Here is a 16,099-nt window from a genome sequence, read left to right as displayed (position 1 = left end):
AGATGGAAAACATATTAGCAGTTGCCAAGGGTCAGCCTGTGAGGGAGAGGAGATCTTTGTGAAATAGTGGATGGAATAGTTTCATATCTTGATTGCAACAATGGTTACACAAATCTACACACATGATAAAATGGCACTGAAGTATACACATAACTGGGCCAATGTCAATCTCATGGTTTTGATAGCATACTATTGTTAGGTAAGATGTTACCAGTGGAGAAAACTGGATGAATGGTACAGGGGACCTCCCTGTACTATCTTTATAACTTCCTGTGAATCTATATTTACTTCAAAATTAAAATTAAAAAAAGAAAAAGATTAGGTATGAATACAGCTGCCTGGTTCTAATATTAGCTCTGAGGTAGGATTCTGTACTGAACCAATCTCAATCTCTCCCTCTCCTTCTCTCTCTTTCTCACATACACACACTCCCACACATCCCTTTGCCCATCATGGATCTGGTACTTAAAGAAACAACAGTTTTAACTTCCAGCCGTTTCAGTCTTCTAAGGAGGTAGCAAGCTATCTTTGGGGCAAACTGTTCTTTTTGTCTGAAAAAAAAAAAAAAAAAACTATATAGGCCAGCGATAGGAAAGTAAGATCCTCCTGAGAGCTCGAATGTAGTAATTTGAAAAAGATTGAGAAGTTAAGATATCTGCTTAGTAATGTGAATTGGGTGTATATATTTACAGCATTTATTACCATGAAATGATTGTTTTCCTTAGAGAAATGTTTTTTTTTTTTTTTTTTAGCATTTGTGCCTGTGTATTACCTGATGTCCTTACGGCATGGAGGAAGGACAGAAGAGCAGGAAGCCGGGTGAGACTGGTGCTGTCTCACAGCATGCTATTTAAGATGAAAGAGTACAGAATGTCCTGATGTTGAAATGAAATGCTCTGTGGGAGTTAGTAGCTAAGAACGTGGGCTCTGCAACCAGGCTGCTTAAATTTGAATGCCAGCTTCAATACCTACTGTTGTGGAGTCTTAGGTAAGTTACTTAAGCTTTCTGTGCCTCAGTTTCCTCAACTGTTAAATGAAGATAATAATAGTAATTGCACCATAGAGTAGTTGTGTTAAAAGAGATAATATTTGAAAAGCACTTAGAATAACCCCTGGTACATAGCAAGTCTTTGCAATTTTATTATCACTATCACTCCAGTACTGGGTTTTTTTTTTTTTATCACTCCAGTGTGCTGTGAATGTCATTCCAGACGTTTGTGTGTTGCCTGGGAAGAGGTCAGTTTGGAGGTTGGAAATGAGACTGAAGAGAAAGGGAATGTTTCTTCCTCTATTAGTTGCTTCCTGTCTGTTTTTCCTAGACTCTAAAGCCAAAAGGTTGGTGGTTCAAAATTACCCAGTGGCTCCACAGGATCTGCTCCCATAAAATTACAGCCTAGAAAACCCTATGAGCAGTTCTACTCTGTCACATGGGGTTGCTATGAGTCAGAATCAACTCAACTGCATCTAACAGCAACAACAACAAAGCATGGAGACAGTCACCTGGAAGCTTCCAATGGTGGAGGCACATTTTCCCTGGCTACATAGAAGTGACCAGACAGCTAAGGGAAGAGGGTGTCAGGAAAGGAGCCTTGCAGTCAGGTCTAGGTCTGTGAGTTCTGACAGAAGTGAGTTACTTTCTTTGTGGTGTGGAGCTCTGATGTTGCTCAGCCCTTTTCTCCTATTGAAGGCTGGCTGTTAACAATACACGAGGCAATCTGAGGATCGTGTTTTATTATTTCTCTCCCTCTGGCTCTCTCTCCCTCTTTCTCCCTTTTTCTCTCTCCCCTCATATATTTTCCCCAGCACTCCAGAGTTCCTTGTCTTTCTAGTGCTCCATTGTCGTCCATCTGAGCGGCTTAGGCCTACAAGGAAGAAGAAGCAGGCTTCCTTCTTCCTCTGTCTACACGGTCCCGTCGACCTCTGCCAGACCTAGCCTCTAGACTGTATTCCATGTAGGAAATTCTTCACTTACAGGTGGAGACAACCCTAAAGGCAATATTAATGTAAGAGGGATAAGGTGGAAGTTTTCCTAAGTTGCAATTCGTTGTGTGCTATCCCAAGGAAGGCATTTCAAATTCTTATGTCTTCACCAAGGGCTCTCTCCTGGATATTCCCTCCATTGCTACCCTGGCTCTGCGGCCCTAAGCTTATAGCTTGCCCAGCATATTCATGCCTCCTTGAGTCCCTCTCACAGACCAACTCCACTCCTTGCATGGAAAAGTATCCCCTTCAATAGAAGGAGTAGGGGGAGGAAAAGGTGGGCTCCAATACCTAAGGGGGTTCTCCAATTATAGTTCTTCTACTTACCAGTGAGCAATGTTGGCCTGATTGCTCCCCTACTCCAGGTATTAAGTAAAAATATTTCTCCAAGACATAGATGAGACAATACAATGCTATCTTATAGAGGAGCTATTTCTCCTTTTGGGAACAAGGTTCCTAAAGGTTAAGAGTATACCTTTGTGTGTAACCCCCATATGTACTGGGAAGTCCTGGGCTTCTCCTGATTTGAGGCCTGGTAGTGCAGTGGTTAAGCACTTGTCTGCTAATTGAAAGGTCGATGGCTTGAACCCACCAGCCGCTCTGCAGGAGAAAGATGTAGCAGTCTGCTTCGGTAAAGATTTGCTGTTGTTAGGTGCCATCAAGCTGGTTCCAATTCATAGCGACACTATGTTCAATAGAATGAAACACTGCCCAGTCCTGCACCATCCTCATAATCTTTGCTATGTTTGAGCCCATTGTTGCAGCCACTGTGTCAATCTACCTCATTGAGGGTATTCCTCTTTTTCACCAACCCTCTACTTTACCAAGCATGATGCCCTTCTTCAGGGACTGGTCCCTCTGTAAAGATTACAGCCTTGGAAACCCTATGCGCTAGTTCTATTCTGTGTTAAAGGGTCACTATGAGTGAGAATGGACCTAATGGCAACAGGTAATCTTACCAAAGGGCTGTGCTAGTTTTATTAGGGATTCTTTGTTACCAGAGAAGATGACAGTGGCTCAGATTGCATTCTGTTTAGAGTCCTCCTGCGATTTCTGTCTGTTGTTTATGCCTGCCCTACATTGATTCATTGCCCGCTTCTCTGGTAATAGCCCCTGGATTTTCCTTCAGGGACTCATCTTCCTCCCAATCTTAGTCCTCAAACTCTGGCCAATGAGATGTAAGGGAAAACCTCAACAGGATTGATTGACACAGTAGCTGCAACGCTGGGCTCAAACACAGCAAAGATTTCGAGGATGGAAAAGGACCAGGCAGTGTTTCATTCTGTTTTACATAGGGTCGCTATGAGCCGGAATCGACTTGATGACACCTAACAACACCACCATGTTTCTATGGACATTGTGCTTCAGGCTGTAAGCTCTTAGAATATAGCAACTATGTTAGTTTAGCTAATTTCCAGTTGCCATCAAATCAACTCCAACTCACAGCGACCCCATGTGTGCCTGAGTAGAACTGTGCTCACTGGGCTTTTTTTTCCAATGGCTGTTTTTTTTAGAAGTAGATCTCCAGGCCTTTCGTCCGAGAAGCCTCTGTGTGGATTCAAACCACTAACTTTTTGCTTAACTGCCGAGTGTGTTAACTGTTTGCAACTTCCAGGAACTCTGCTTAATTAATAGTCATTAATTTTAATAGATGTAACTGATAAAAAAAAAACTGATAACAACTACTTAATAGGTGCTTTCCATTTTTAACATATCTTTCTTACCTTGTTATAAACAGAAAAAAAAAAATCAAGGGAAGCGATGCATGAAAGAGTAGCCCTTCTGTTGCTGAGCCTTGTTGTTCCTGGAACTGCTGTAGTCATCCTGCTATCAAAGGGGAAATTTATTGTTGTTGTTTCCTGCCGTGGAGTCAATTATGACTCATGTGACTCTGTATGAGCAGAGTACAACCGCTCTATAGGGTTTTTAAGGCTGTGATTTTTTTGGGAGCAGATTGCCAGGCCCATCTTCCAAAGCTCTTTTGGGCAAGTTTAAACTGCCAACCTTTTAGCTAGTAGTCGAGCGCTTAACCATTTGCACCACCAGGGGCTTCTAATAGCTGATAGAAATTAGTCAACAGTTGCAAAGAAAAAAAGTAGAAAGAACCTGGGTCCTTGAAGATATCGTTGACTGGATGAAGTCCCCTTTACCTTGGGACTTCTTTTAAGTGGAATAATAAATTTGCCTTATTATTTAATCAGGCTCTATCCTGCTATAACAGAAATACTACAAGTGGGTGGCTTTACCAAACAAATTTATTATCTCACCATTTAGGAGGCTAGAAGTCTGAATTCAGGGTGCCGGCTTTAGAGGAATGTTTTCTTTCTCTGCCAGCTATGCAGGAAGGTCCTTGTCTCTTCTGAGCCTCTGCTCCTGGGAAATCTTCGTGTGGCTTGGTATCTCTCTTCCCCCATCTCTGCTTCCTCACTTGCTTGTTTAGTCTCTTTTATAACTCAAAAGAGATCGACTCAAGACACACCCTACACTAATCCTGTCTCATTAACATAACAAAACAACTCATTTACAAATGAGATTATAACCATGGGATAGAGGTTAGGATTTACAACACATATTTTGGTGGGACACAATTCAATCCATAACAGGCCCTTTCTGCTTTTTTGCAGCCAGAAGCATCCCAACTAATATAGTAAGCTAATAAATGCCCCACCTTTTAAAAGCCAGTTTAAATTAGGTTTTTGTCAGGAATGGTTAAGAAGGATAATGCACCAAGGGAAATACATCTGGTAGGTAAAAGCTGAGGCACAGAAAGTTAGTCCAATGCTCAGGTAAAAAAGTCTGGCTACGCCTGGCCAGAAAGCTGTAGTGTATACTATGGCCTGGTGACCGCTATATGTTGCTTTCCTTTTTTCACTCATATAAATGGGAGTTTGTATTATGGTTAGCCAACTTTTCCTTCATAGTACGTTTTGGGCATCTTGTGGTGGTGTTAGATTTATCACTCGACCTACAATTGCCAAATCTGCACATTTGGACCTAAGTGAATAGAAATTATACCACTGTGTACTTTGCTTTCTACTATGCATGAAGCGGTATAATGTCACTTGCAAGTATATTGTAATGTTAAAGATGTGTATTATAAACCATAATTGCTGAAATAACAAAAGAGTTACAGCTAATAAGACAACAATGGAGATAAAATGGAATCTTTAAAAATATTCAATTAATCCAAAAGAAGACAGAAAAAGAGGAAAAGGAGGACAAGGAACAGATGGGACAATTAGAAAATGAATAGTAGGCTGATACACTTAATCCTAACCATATCACAATCACATTAAGTATAAATGGTCTGAACGCACCAATTGAAAGGCAGAGATTGTCAGAGTGGATTTAAAAAAAAAAAAAAAAAGGAAGACCAACTAACTATATGCTGCCTATAAGAAATGCACTTTAAAAAACAGATACAAGTAACCTACAAGTAAAAGGATGAAAAAAGATATACCATGCAAACACTAATCAAAAGAAAGGCAGAGAGAGTGTATTAACAGAAGACAAAATAAATAATAGATCAAAGAATATTATCATCACTTCTATCCAACATTGTACTAGAGGTTCTATCCAAGGAAAAAATAAAAGGCATCCATATTGGAAAGGGAGAAGCAAAGCTGTCTTTATTTGCAAACAAGATAATAATCTATGAATGAAATCTTATTAATCTATTAAAAAAAAGCTATTAAAACTAGTGAGTTTAGCAAGGTGGTAGGTAAAATATCAACATAGAAAAATCAATTGTACTTCTATATACCAGCAATAAACAATCAGAAAATGGAATCAAGAAAAAAAATCATTTACAATAGCTTTAAAAAAAATGGGGGTGGAGCCAAGGTGGCGGAATACACAGACGCTTCCCTCGAGCCCTCTTTACAATAAAGACCTGAGAAAACAAGTGAAACGAGTATATTGGTGACAAGCTGAGAGCCCTGAGCATCAAAGGCAAGCTTAGACAACGAACCGAGGGGCAGGGGAAAGAGGAGACTGTTCAGAAGCTGAGAGGAGTTTGCCGGACCTGAATCGCGGGGAGCCCTCAGGCACCATTCCCTGAGTGGTGGCGGTGGTGGTGGTGGCGGGCTGGTCCTAGAGTTCGGCCGCAGTTTCCTCAGAGAGAAGCAGCCAGCCAGGCAGCCTGCTCACACCTCCGGAACTTGAGGAGAAGGGAGCTCTCGGCAAAAGCTAAGTACTTGCGTATATTTTACTGCTCTCCACCCCCACCCCCAAGCCAGCTTCAGCAGCTGAATCCCTAGGCCTGAGATAGACCCTGGTGAGCACCTGGAGCTGTTCTCCTGGCCTTGGGGAAGGAAAAAATTTGCAACTGCAGGGAAAAGGTAATTTGCTAGCTCCATTAACTGGGGGAGCTCAGGACAGAAGCAGCTCCTGTCCAGGCATAAACCGTCCGTGGACCTTGAGCACCTTTCCCTTCTGCATGGACCTGTGTGGGCCTATCAGAATAGGCCCTTGTTGGCAAACTCAACCATTTCAGCGGTGCAGTGGAGAGGTGGGTGTTTGACGTTTGACATTGGTTTGCCTATTAAACAAGGTCCACACCTACCCACAACAGGGACCTGAGGACTGGTGGCTCCACTTGGGTCGCCCAGCCACCCGCGACAGGGCTCCAGGGATAACTGGTACCTCCCAGTCCTTACAACCAAAAACTTTGGCTGCCCATGGTCCCTCTGCAGAGCCCACCCACCAGCACACTGTAGGGAACAGAGATGCATTTTCCTCAGAGACACTTGAGGGACGGTTCTCAGCCCCCAGCCTTGTTTAGAGCATGACCCCCTGCTGCAATCAGATATGGGTATATACACCAATCACCCCTGCCCCTCTAAGACTGTAGGACAGAGCCTGTACCACACACTTGATATCAGCTACCTGGAAACCTGAGCTGAATTCATACAAGAAAACTGAATGGACTCCTAGGCTGATATAGCTGATAACAGCTCTAGCCAACTGGGGACAAGACACCAGAGCTCCAAAGGCAAAAATAACCAAGCTGGCTCACTCAAGCAACCCATAGGGGTATACCAAAACACAACAAAGCAAGCAGCTACGACACAGTAAGCAAGCATAAACTAATACAATAACTTATAGATGGGTCGGAGAAAACAGCCAATATCAAGTCACATAAAGAAACAGGCCATGATCACCTCAACAAACTCTCAAAACAAAGAATCCAGGGACCTTTCAGATGAAAGTGCATTCCTGGAATTACCAGATGCAGAATACAAAAGTTTAATATGCAGAACCCTTCAAGACATCAGGAAGGAAATGAGACAATAGGCAGAACAAGCCAAGGAACACACAGATAAAGCAACCAAAGAAATCAGAAAGATTATTCAGGAACATAATGAGAAGTTTAATACACTGGAAAAATCCATAGACAGACAGCAATCGGAAATTCAGAAGATTAACAATAAAATTACAGAATTAGATAACTCAATAGAAAGTCGGAGGAGCAGAATTGAGCAAGTAGAAGCTAGAATTTCTGAACTCGAAGATAAATCACTTGGCACTGATATATTTGAAGAAAAATCAGATAAAAGAATTTTAAAAAATGAAGAAACATTAAGAATCGTGTGGGACTCTATCAAGACAAATAACCTACAAGTGATTGGAGTACCAGAACAGGGAGGGGTAACAGAAAATACAGAGAAAATTGTTGAAGATTTGTTAGCAGAAAACTTCCCTGATATCGTGAAAGATGAGAAGATATCTATCCACATAAGGTAGATCTTAAAAGAAAGTCACCAAGACATATTATGATTAAGCTTGCCAAAACCAAAGATAAAGAGAGAATTATAAGAGCAGCGAGGGATAAAAGAAAGGTCACTACAAGGGAGAGCCAATAAGAATAAGCTCGGACTACTTGGCAGAAACCATGCAGGCAAGAAGGCAATGAGATGACAAATTTTAAAAAATTGAAGGAAAAAAGTTGCCTGCCAAGAATCATATATCCAGCAAAACTTTCTCTTAAATATGAAGGTGAAATTAAGACATTTCCAGATAAACACAAGTTTAGGGAATTATTAAAAACCAAACCAAAACTACAAGAAATACTAAAGGGAGTGCTTTGGTTAGAAAATCAGTAATATCAGATATCGACCCAAGACTAGAACACTGGGCAGAGCAACCAGAAGACAACCCAGATAGGGAAATCCAAAAAAAAAAAAACAAAGCAAGATTAAAAAAAAAAAAAAGCTCAACACAGGGTAAGAGCGAAGTGATTATATAAAAGAAGACAACATTAAAATAATAAAGAGGGACTAAGAAATGTAATCATACATCCTCCATATGGAGAGGTAGATACGGCGATACAAAGAAATAAAAGTTAGTTATAAATTTAGAAAAATAGGGGTAAATAATAAGGTAAACACAAAGGAGACAAACTATCCTACTCATCAAAATAAAATACAAGGGAAAAATACAGACTCAGCAGAAACAAAATCAACAACAAATATGAGGAGAGGACAATATATAAAGATAATCTACTCAGCACATAAAATCAAGTGGGAAAAAGAAGCTGTCAACACACAAAAAAAGACATCAAAATGATAGCACTAAATTCACACCTATCCGTAATCACCCTGAATGTAAATGGACTCAATGCACCAATAAAGAGACAGAGTGGCAGAATGGATTAAAAAACAAGATCCGTTTATATGCTGCCTACAAGAGACACACCTTAGACTTACTGACACAAACACACTAAAACTCAAAGGATGAAAAAAATATATCAAGCAAACAACAATCAAAAAAGAGCGGGAGTGGCAATATTAATTTCTGACAAAATAGACTTTAAAGTTCAATCCATCAGAAAGGATAAGGAAAGACACTATATAATGATTAAAGGGACAATACACCAAGAAGATATAACCATATTAAATATTTATGCACCCAATGACAGGGCTGCAAGATACATAAAACAAACTCTATCAGCGTTGAAAAGTGAGATAGACAGCTCCACAATAGTAGTAGGAGACTTCAACACACCACTTTCGGTGAAGGACAGGACATCCAGAAAGAAGCTCGATAAAGACACGGAAGATCTAAATGCCACAATCAACCAACTTGACCTTGTAGACATATACAGAACACTCCACCCAACAGCAACCAAGTATACTTTCTTTTCTAGTGCACATGGAACATACTCTAGAATAGACCACATATTAGGTCATAAAGGAAGCCTTAGCAGAATCCAGAACACTGAAATATTACAAAGCATCTTCTCTGACCACAAGGCCATAAAAGTGGAAATCAATAACAGGAAAAGCAGGGAGAAGAAATCAAACACTTGGAAACTGAACAATACCCTCCTCAAAAAGACTGGATTATAGAAGACATTAAAGATGGAATAAAGAAATTCAGAGAATCCAGTGAGAATCAAAACACTTCCTATCAGAACCTTTGGGACACAGCAAAAGCGGTGCTCAGAGGCCAACTTATATCAATAAATGCACACATCCAAAAAGAAGAAAGGGCCAAAATCAAAGAATTATCCCTACAACTTGAACAAATAGAAAGAGAGCAACAAAAGAAACCCACAGGCACCAGAAGAAAACAAATAATAAAAATTAGAGCTGAAATAAATGAAATAGAAAACAGAAAAACAATTGAAAGAATTAACAAGACCAAAAGCTGGTTTTTTGAAAAACTCAACAAAATTGATAAACCATTGGCCAAACTGACAAAAGAAAAACAGGAGAGGAAGCAAATAACCCAAATAAGAAATGAGATGAGCGATATCACAACAGACCCAACTGAAATTAAAAGAATCATATCAAATTACTATGAAAAACTATACTCAAACAAATTTGAAAACCTAGAAGAAATGGATGAATTCTTAGAAACACACTACCTACCTAAACTAACACGAACAGTGGTAGAACAACTAAATCAACCCATAACAAAAGAAGAGATTGAAAAGGTAATCAAAAAATTCCCAACAAAAAAAAAGCCCTGGTCCGGATGGCTTCACTGTAGAGTTCTACCAAACTTTCAGAAAAGAGTTAACACCGCTACTATTAAAGGTATTTCAGAGCATAGAAAAGGATGGAATACTACCAAACTCATTCTATGAAGCCATCATATCCCTGATACCAAAACCAGGTAAACACACCACGAGAAAAGAAAATTATAGACCTATATCCCTCATAAACATAGATGCAAAAATCCTCAACAAAATTCTAGCCAATAGAATTCAACAACATATCAAAAAAATAATTCACCACAACCAAGTAGGATTCATACCAGGTATGCAGGGATGGTTCAACATTAGAACAACATTTAATGTAATCTACCACATAAATAAAAAAAAGACAAGAAACACATGTTTTATCAATTGATGCAGAAAAGGCATTTGACAAAGCTCAACACTCATTCATGATAAAAACTCTCAGCAAAACAGAAATAGAAGGAGAATTTCTCAACATAATAAAGGGCATTTATACAAAGCCAACAGCCAACAGCCAACATCACCAAAAATGGAGAGAGCCTGAAAACATTCCCATTGAGATCGGGAAGCAGACAAGGATGCCCTTTATCACCACTCTTATTCAACATTGTGCTGGAAGTCCTAACCAGAGCAATTAGGCTAGATAAAGAAATAAAGGGCATCCAGATTGGCAAAGAAGAAGTAAAAGTATCTCTATTTGCAGATGACATGATCTTATACACAGAAAACCCTAAGGAATCCTCCAGAAAACTACTGAAACTAATAGAAGAGTTCAGCAGATTACTGGAATACAAGATAAACATACAAAAATCAGTTGGATTCCTCTACACCAACAAAAAGAACATCGAAGAGGAAATCACCAAATCAATGCCATTTACAGTAGCCCCCAAGAAGATAAAATACTTAGGAGGAATCAATCTTACCAGAGATGTAAAAGACTTATACAAAGAAAACTACAGTACACTTCTGCAAGAAACCAAAAGAGACTTACCTAAGTGGAAGAACATACCTTGCTCACGGATAGGAAGACTTAACATTATAAAAATGTCTATTCTACCAAAAGCAATCTATACATTTAATGCAATTCCGATCCAAATCCCAAGGACATTCTTTAATGGGATGGAGAAACAAATCACCAATTTCATATGGAAGGCAAAGAGGCCCCAGATAAATAAGGCATTACTGAAAAAGAAGAACAAAGTAGGAGGCCTTACTTTACCTGATTTTAGAACCTATTATACCGCCACAGTAGTCAAAACAGCCTGGTACTGGTACAACAACAGATAAATGGACCGATGGAACAGAATTGAAAATCCAGACATAAATCCATCCACATATGAGCAGTTGATATTTGACAAAGGCCCCAAATCAGTTAAATGGGGAAAAGACAGTCTTTTTTAACAAATGGTACTGGCAGAACTGGATATCCATCTGCAAAAAAATGAAACAAGACCCATACCTCACTCCATGCACAAAAACTAACCCAAAATGGATCAAAGACCAAAATATAAAATCTAAAACAATAAAGATCATGGAAGGAAAAATAGGGACAACATTAGGAGCCCTAATACATGGCATAAGCAGTATAGAAAACATTATAAAGAACATAGAAGAAAAACTAGATAACTGGGAGCTCCTAAAAATCAAACACTTGTGCTCATCCAAAGACTTCACCAAAAGAGGAAAAGACTACCTACAGACTGGGAAAAAGTTTTTAGCTATGACCTTTCTGATCAGTGCCTGATCTCTAAAATCTACATGATATTGCAAAAACTCAACTGCGAAAAGACAAATAACCCAATTAAAAAAATGGGCAAAAGATATGAATAGACACTTCACTAAAGAAGGCATTCAGGTAGCTAACAGATACATGAGGAAATGTTCATGACCATTAGCCATTAGAGAAATGCAGATCAAAACTACAATGAGGTTTCATCTCACTCCAACAAGGCTGGCATTAATCCAAAAAACACAAAAGAATAAATGTTGGAGAGGCTGTGGAAAGATTGGAACACTTCTACACTGCTGGTTGGAATGTCAAATGGTACAACCACTTTGGAAATCGATTTGGCACTTCCTTAAAAAGTTAGAAATAGAAGTACCATAAGATCCAGCAATCCCATTCCTTGGAATATATCCTAGAGAAATAAGAGCCTTTACACGAACAGATAATATGCACACCCATGTTTATTGCAGCACTGTTTACAATAGCAAAAAGATCGAAACAACCAAGGTGTCCATCAATGGATCAATGGATAAATAAATTATGGTATATTCAGACAATGGAATACTACCCATCGATAAAGAACAGTGAGGAATCTGTGAAACATTTCATAACGTGGAGGAACCTGGAAGGCTTTATGCTGAGTGAAATTAGTCAGTTGCAAAAGGACAAATATTGTATAAGACCACTATTATAAGAACTTGAGAAAAAGTTTAAACAGAAGAAAACACTCTTTTGTGGTTACGTGACAAGGGAGGGAGGAGGGTGGGAGAGGGGTATTCACTAATTAGATAGTAGATAAGAACTACTTCAGGTGAAGGGAAAGACAGCACACAATACAGGGGAGGTCAGCACAATTGGGCTAAACCAAAAGCAAAGAAGTTTCCTGAATAAACTGAATGCTTCAAAGGCCAGCGTAGCAGGGGCAGGGGTCTGGGGACCATGGTTTCAGGGGATATCTAAAAGTCAGTTGGCATAATAAAATCTATTAAGAAAAAATTCTGCATCCCACTTCGAAGAGTGACATCTGGGGTCTTAAACGCTAGCAAGCAGCCATCTAAGATGCATCAATTGGTCTCAACCCACCTGGATCAAAGGATAATGAAGAACACCAAGGACACAAGGTGATTACGAGCCCAAGAGACAGAAAGGGCCACATGAACCAGGAACGACATCATCCTGAGACCAGAAGAGGTGGATGGTACCTGGCTACAACCGATGACTGCCCTGACAGGGAACACAACAGACAATCCCTGAGGGAGCAGGAGAGCAGTGGGATGCAGACCCCAAATTCTCATAAGACCAGACTTAATGGTCTGACTGTGACTGGAAGGACCCCAGTGGTCATGGCCCCCAGACTTTCTGTTGCCCCAGGAGAGGAACCATTCCCGAAGCCAACTCTTCAGACATGGATTGGACTGGACAATGGGTTGGAGAGGGATGCTGGTGAGGAGTGAGCTTCTTGGATCAGGTGGACACTTGGGACTATGTTGGCATCTCCTGCCTGGAGGGGAGATGAGAGGGTGGAGGGGGTTAGAAGTTGTCGAAAAGGACACGAAAAGAGAGAGTAGAAGGAGAGAGCAGGCTGTCTTATTAGGGGGAGAGTAATTGGGAGTTTGTAGCAAGGTGTATATGGGTTTTTGTTTGAGAGACTGACTTGATTTGTAAACTTTCACTTAAAGCAGAATAAAAATTATTTTAAAAAACATGAAATAGGGATAATTTTTACAAAAGATGTATAAGATCTGTACACTAAAAATCTAAAATATTGCTGAGAGGAATTGCTTTATGTAAACATAAATAAATGGTGAAATATACCTTGTTCATGGGTCAGAAGGCTCTGTTGTTGTTAGGTGCTGTTGAGTCAGTTCCGACTCACAGCGACCTCATGTACAACAGAACGAAACACTGCTCGGTCCTAAGTCATCCTCACAATCATTGCTATGCTTGAGCCCATTGTTGCAGCCACTGTGTCAGTGGGTTTCATTGAGGGCCTTCCTCTTTTTCCCTGAACCACTACTTTACCAAGTATGATATCTTTCTTCAGGGACTGGTCCCTCCTGATAACATCCAAAGTACATGAGAAGTCTTGCCATCCTTGCTTCTAAGAAGCATTGTGGCCGTACTTCTTTCAAAACAGATTTGTTCATTCTTCTGGCAGTTCATGGTATATTCTTCACCAACACCATAATTCAAAGACATCAATTCTTTTTCGGTCTTCCTTATTCATTGTCCAGCTTTCACAAGCATATGAGGCGACGAAAAACACCATGGCTTGAGTCAAGCCCACCTTAGTCCTCAAAATGACATCATTGCTTTTCAACACTTTAAAGAGATCTTTTGCAGCAGATTTGCCCAATGTACTGCACCATTTGATTTCTTGACTGCTGTTTCCATGGACATTGATTATGGATCCAAGTAAAATGAAGTCCTTGACAACTTCAATGTTTTCTCCATTTATCATGATGTTGCTTAGGATTTCTGTTTTCTTTATGTTGAGGTGTAATCCATACTGAAGGCTGTAGTCTTCAATCTTCGTCCTGTAAGTGCTTGAAGCCCTCTTCACTTTCAGCAAGCAAGGTTGGTTGTCTGCATATCATGGGTTGTTAATGAGTCTTCCTCCAATCTTGATGCACCATTTTTTTCATACAGTCTAGCTTCTCCGATTATTTGTTTAGCATACAGTTTGAATAATTATGATGAAAAGATACAACCCAGATGTACACATTTCCTGACTTTAAACCACACAGTATCACCTTGTTCTTTTTGAAAGACTGCCTCTTGGTCCATGTACAGCTTCCTCATGAGCACAATTAAGTGTTCTGGAATTCCCATTCTTCCCAATATTATCAGTAGTTTGTTATGATCCGCACAGTTGAATGCCTTTGCATAGTCAATGAAACATGGGTAATCATCTTTCTGGTACTCTCTGCTTTAGCCAAGATCCATCTGACATCAGCAATGATATCCCTCATTCCACGTTCTCTTTTGAATCCAGCTTGAATTTCTGGCAGTTCCTTGTCGGGGTACAGCTGCAACTGCTTTTGAATGGTTTTCAGCAAAATTTTACTTGTGTTGTGATATTAATGATATTGTTTGATAATTTCCACATTCTGTTGGAACACTTTTCTTTAGAATAGGCACAAATATGAACCTCTCTCTTAGTTGGTCAGGCAGCTGTCCTCCAAATTTCTTGGCAGAGACGAGTGAGCACTTCCAGTGCTGCATCCATTTGTTGAAACATCTCAATTGATATTCCATTAATTCCTGGAGCCTTGTGTTTTGCCAAGGCCTTCAGTGAAACTTGGACTTCTTCCTTCAGTACCATCAGTTCTTGATCCTAAGCTACCTTCTGAAATGGTTGAACATCAACCAATTTTTTTTTTTTTTTTTTTTTTTTTGCTACAGTGACTCTGTGTATTCCTTCCATCTTCTTTTGATGTTTTCAGCATCGTTCAATAATTTCCCCATAGAATCCTTCAATATTGCAACTGGAGGCCTGAATTTTTTTCTTCAGTTCTATCGGCTTGAGAAATGCCAAGTGTGTTCTTCCCTTTTGGTTTTCTAACTCCAGGTCTTTGCACATGTTATTATAATACTTTACTTTGTCTTCTCGAGCTGCCCTTTGAAATATTCTATTCAGCTCTTTTAATTCATCATTTTCCTTTTTGCTTTGAATGTCCTATTCGACATTCAAGAGCAAGTTTCAGAGTCTCTTCTGGCATCCATTTTGCTCTTTTCTTTCTTTCCTGTATTTTCAAAAGCCTCTTGCGTTCTTCATGCATAATGTCCTTGATGCCATTCCACAACTCATCTAGTCTTCAGTCATTAGTGTTCAATGCATCAAATCTGTACTTGAGATGGTCTCTAACTTCAGATGGGATATGCTTAAGGTCATATTTTGGCTCTCTTAGACTTTTTCTAATTTTCTTCAGCTTCAACTTGAACTTGCATATGAGCAATTGATGGCCTGTCCCTCAGTTGGCCCATGGCCTTGTTCTGACTGATATTGAGCTTTTCCATTATCTCCACAGGTGTAGTCAATTTGATTCCTGGGTATTCTGTCTGGCGAGGTCCATGTGTATAGTTGCCATTTATGTTATTGAAAAAAGGTATTTGCAATGAAAAAGCCATTGGTCTTGCAAAATTCTATCATGCAACCTCTGGCATCATTTCTATCACCAAGGCCATATTTTCCAGCTTACTTTTCCTTCTTCTTTGTTTCCAACTTTCATATTCCAATCACCAGTAACTATCAATGCATCTTGAGTGAATGTTTGAACAATTTTGGACTGCAGAAGTTGGTAAAAATCTTCAACATCTTCATCTTTGGCTTTAGCAATTGGTGCATAGATTTGAAAAATGTCATGTTTACTCATTTTCCTTGTAGATGTGTGAATATTATCCTGTCACTGACAGCACTGTACTTC

This window comes from Elephas maximus, chromosome 4 (assembly GCF_024166365.1).
Source record: "Elephas maximus indicus isolate mEleMax1 chromosome 4, mEleMax1 primary haplotype, whole genome shotgun sequence".
NCBI lineage: Eukaryota > Metazoa > Chordata > Mammalia > Proboscidea > Elephantidae > Elephas > Elephas maximus.
This window is presented reverse-complemented; position numbering follows the sequence as displayed.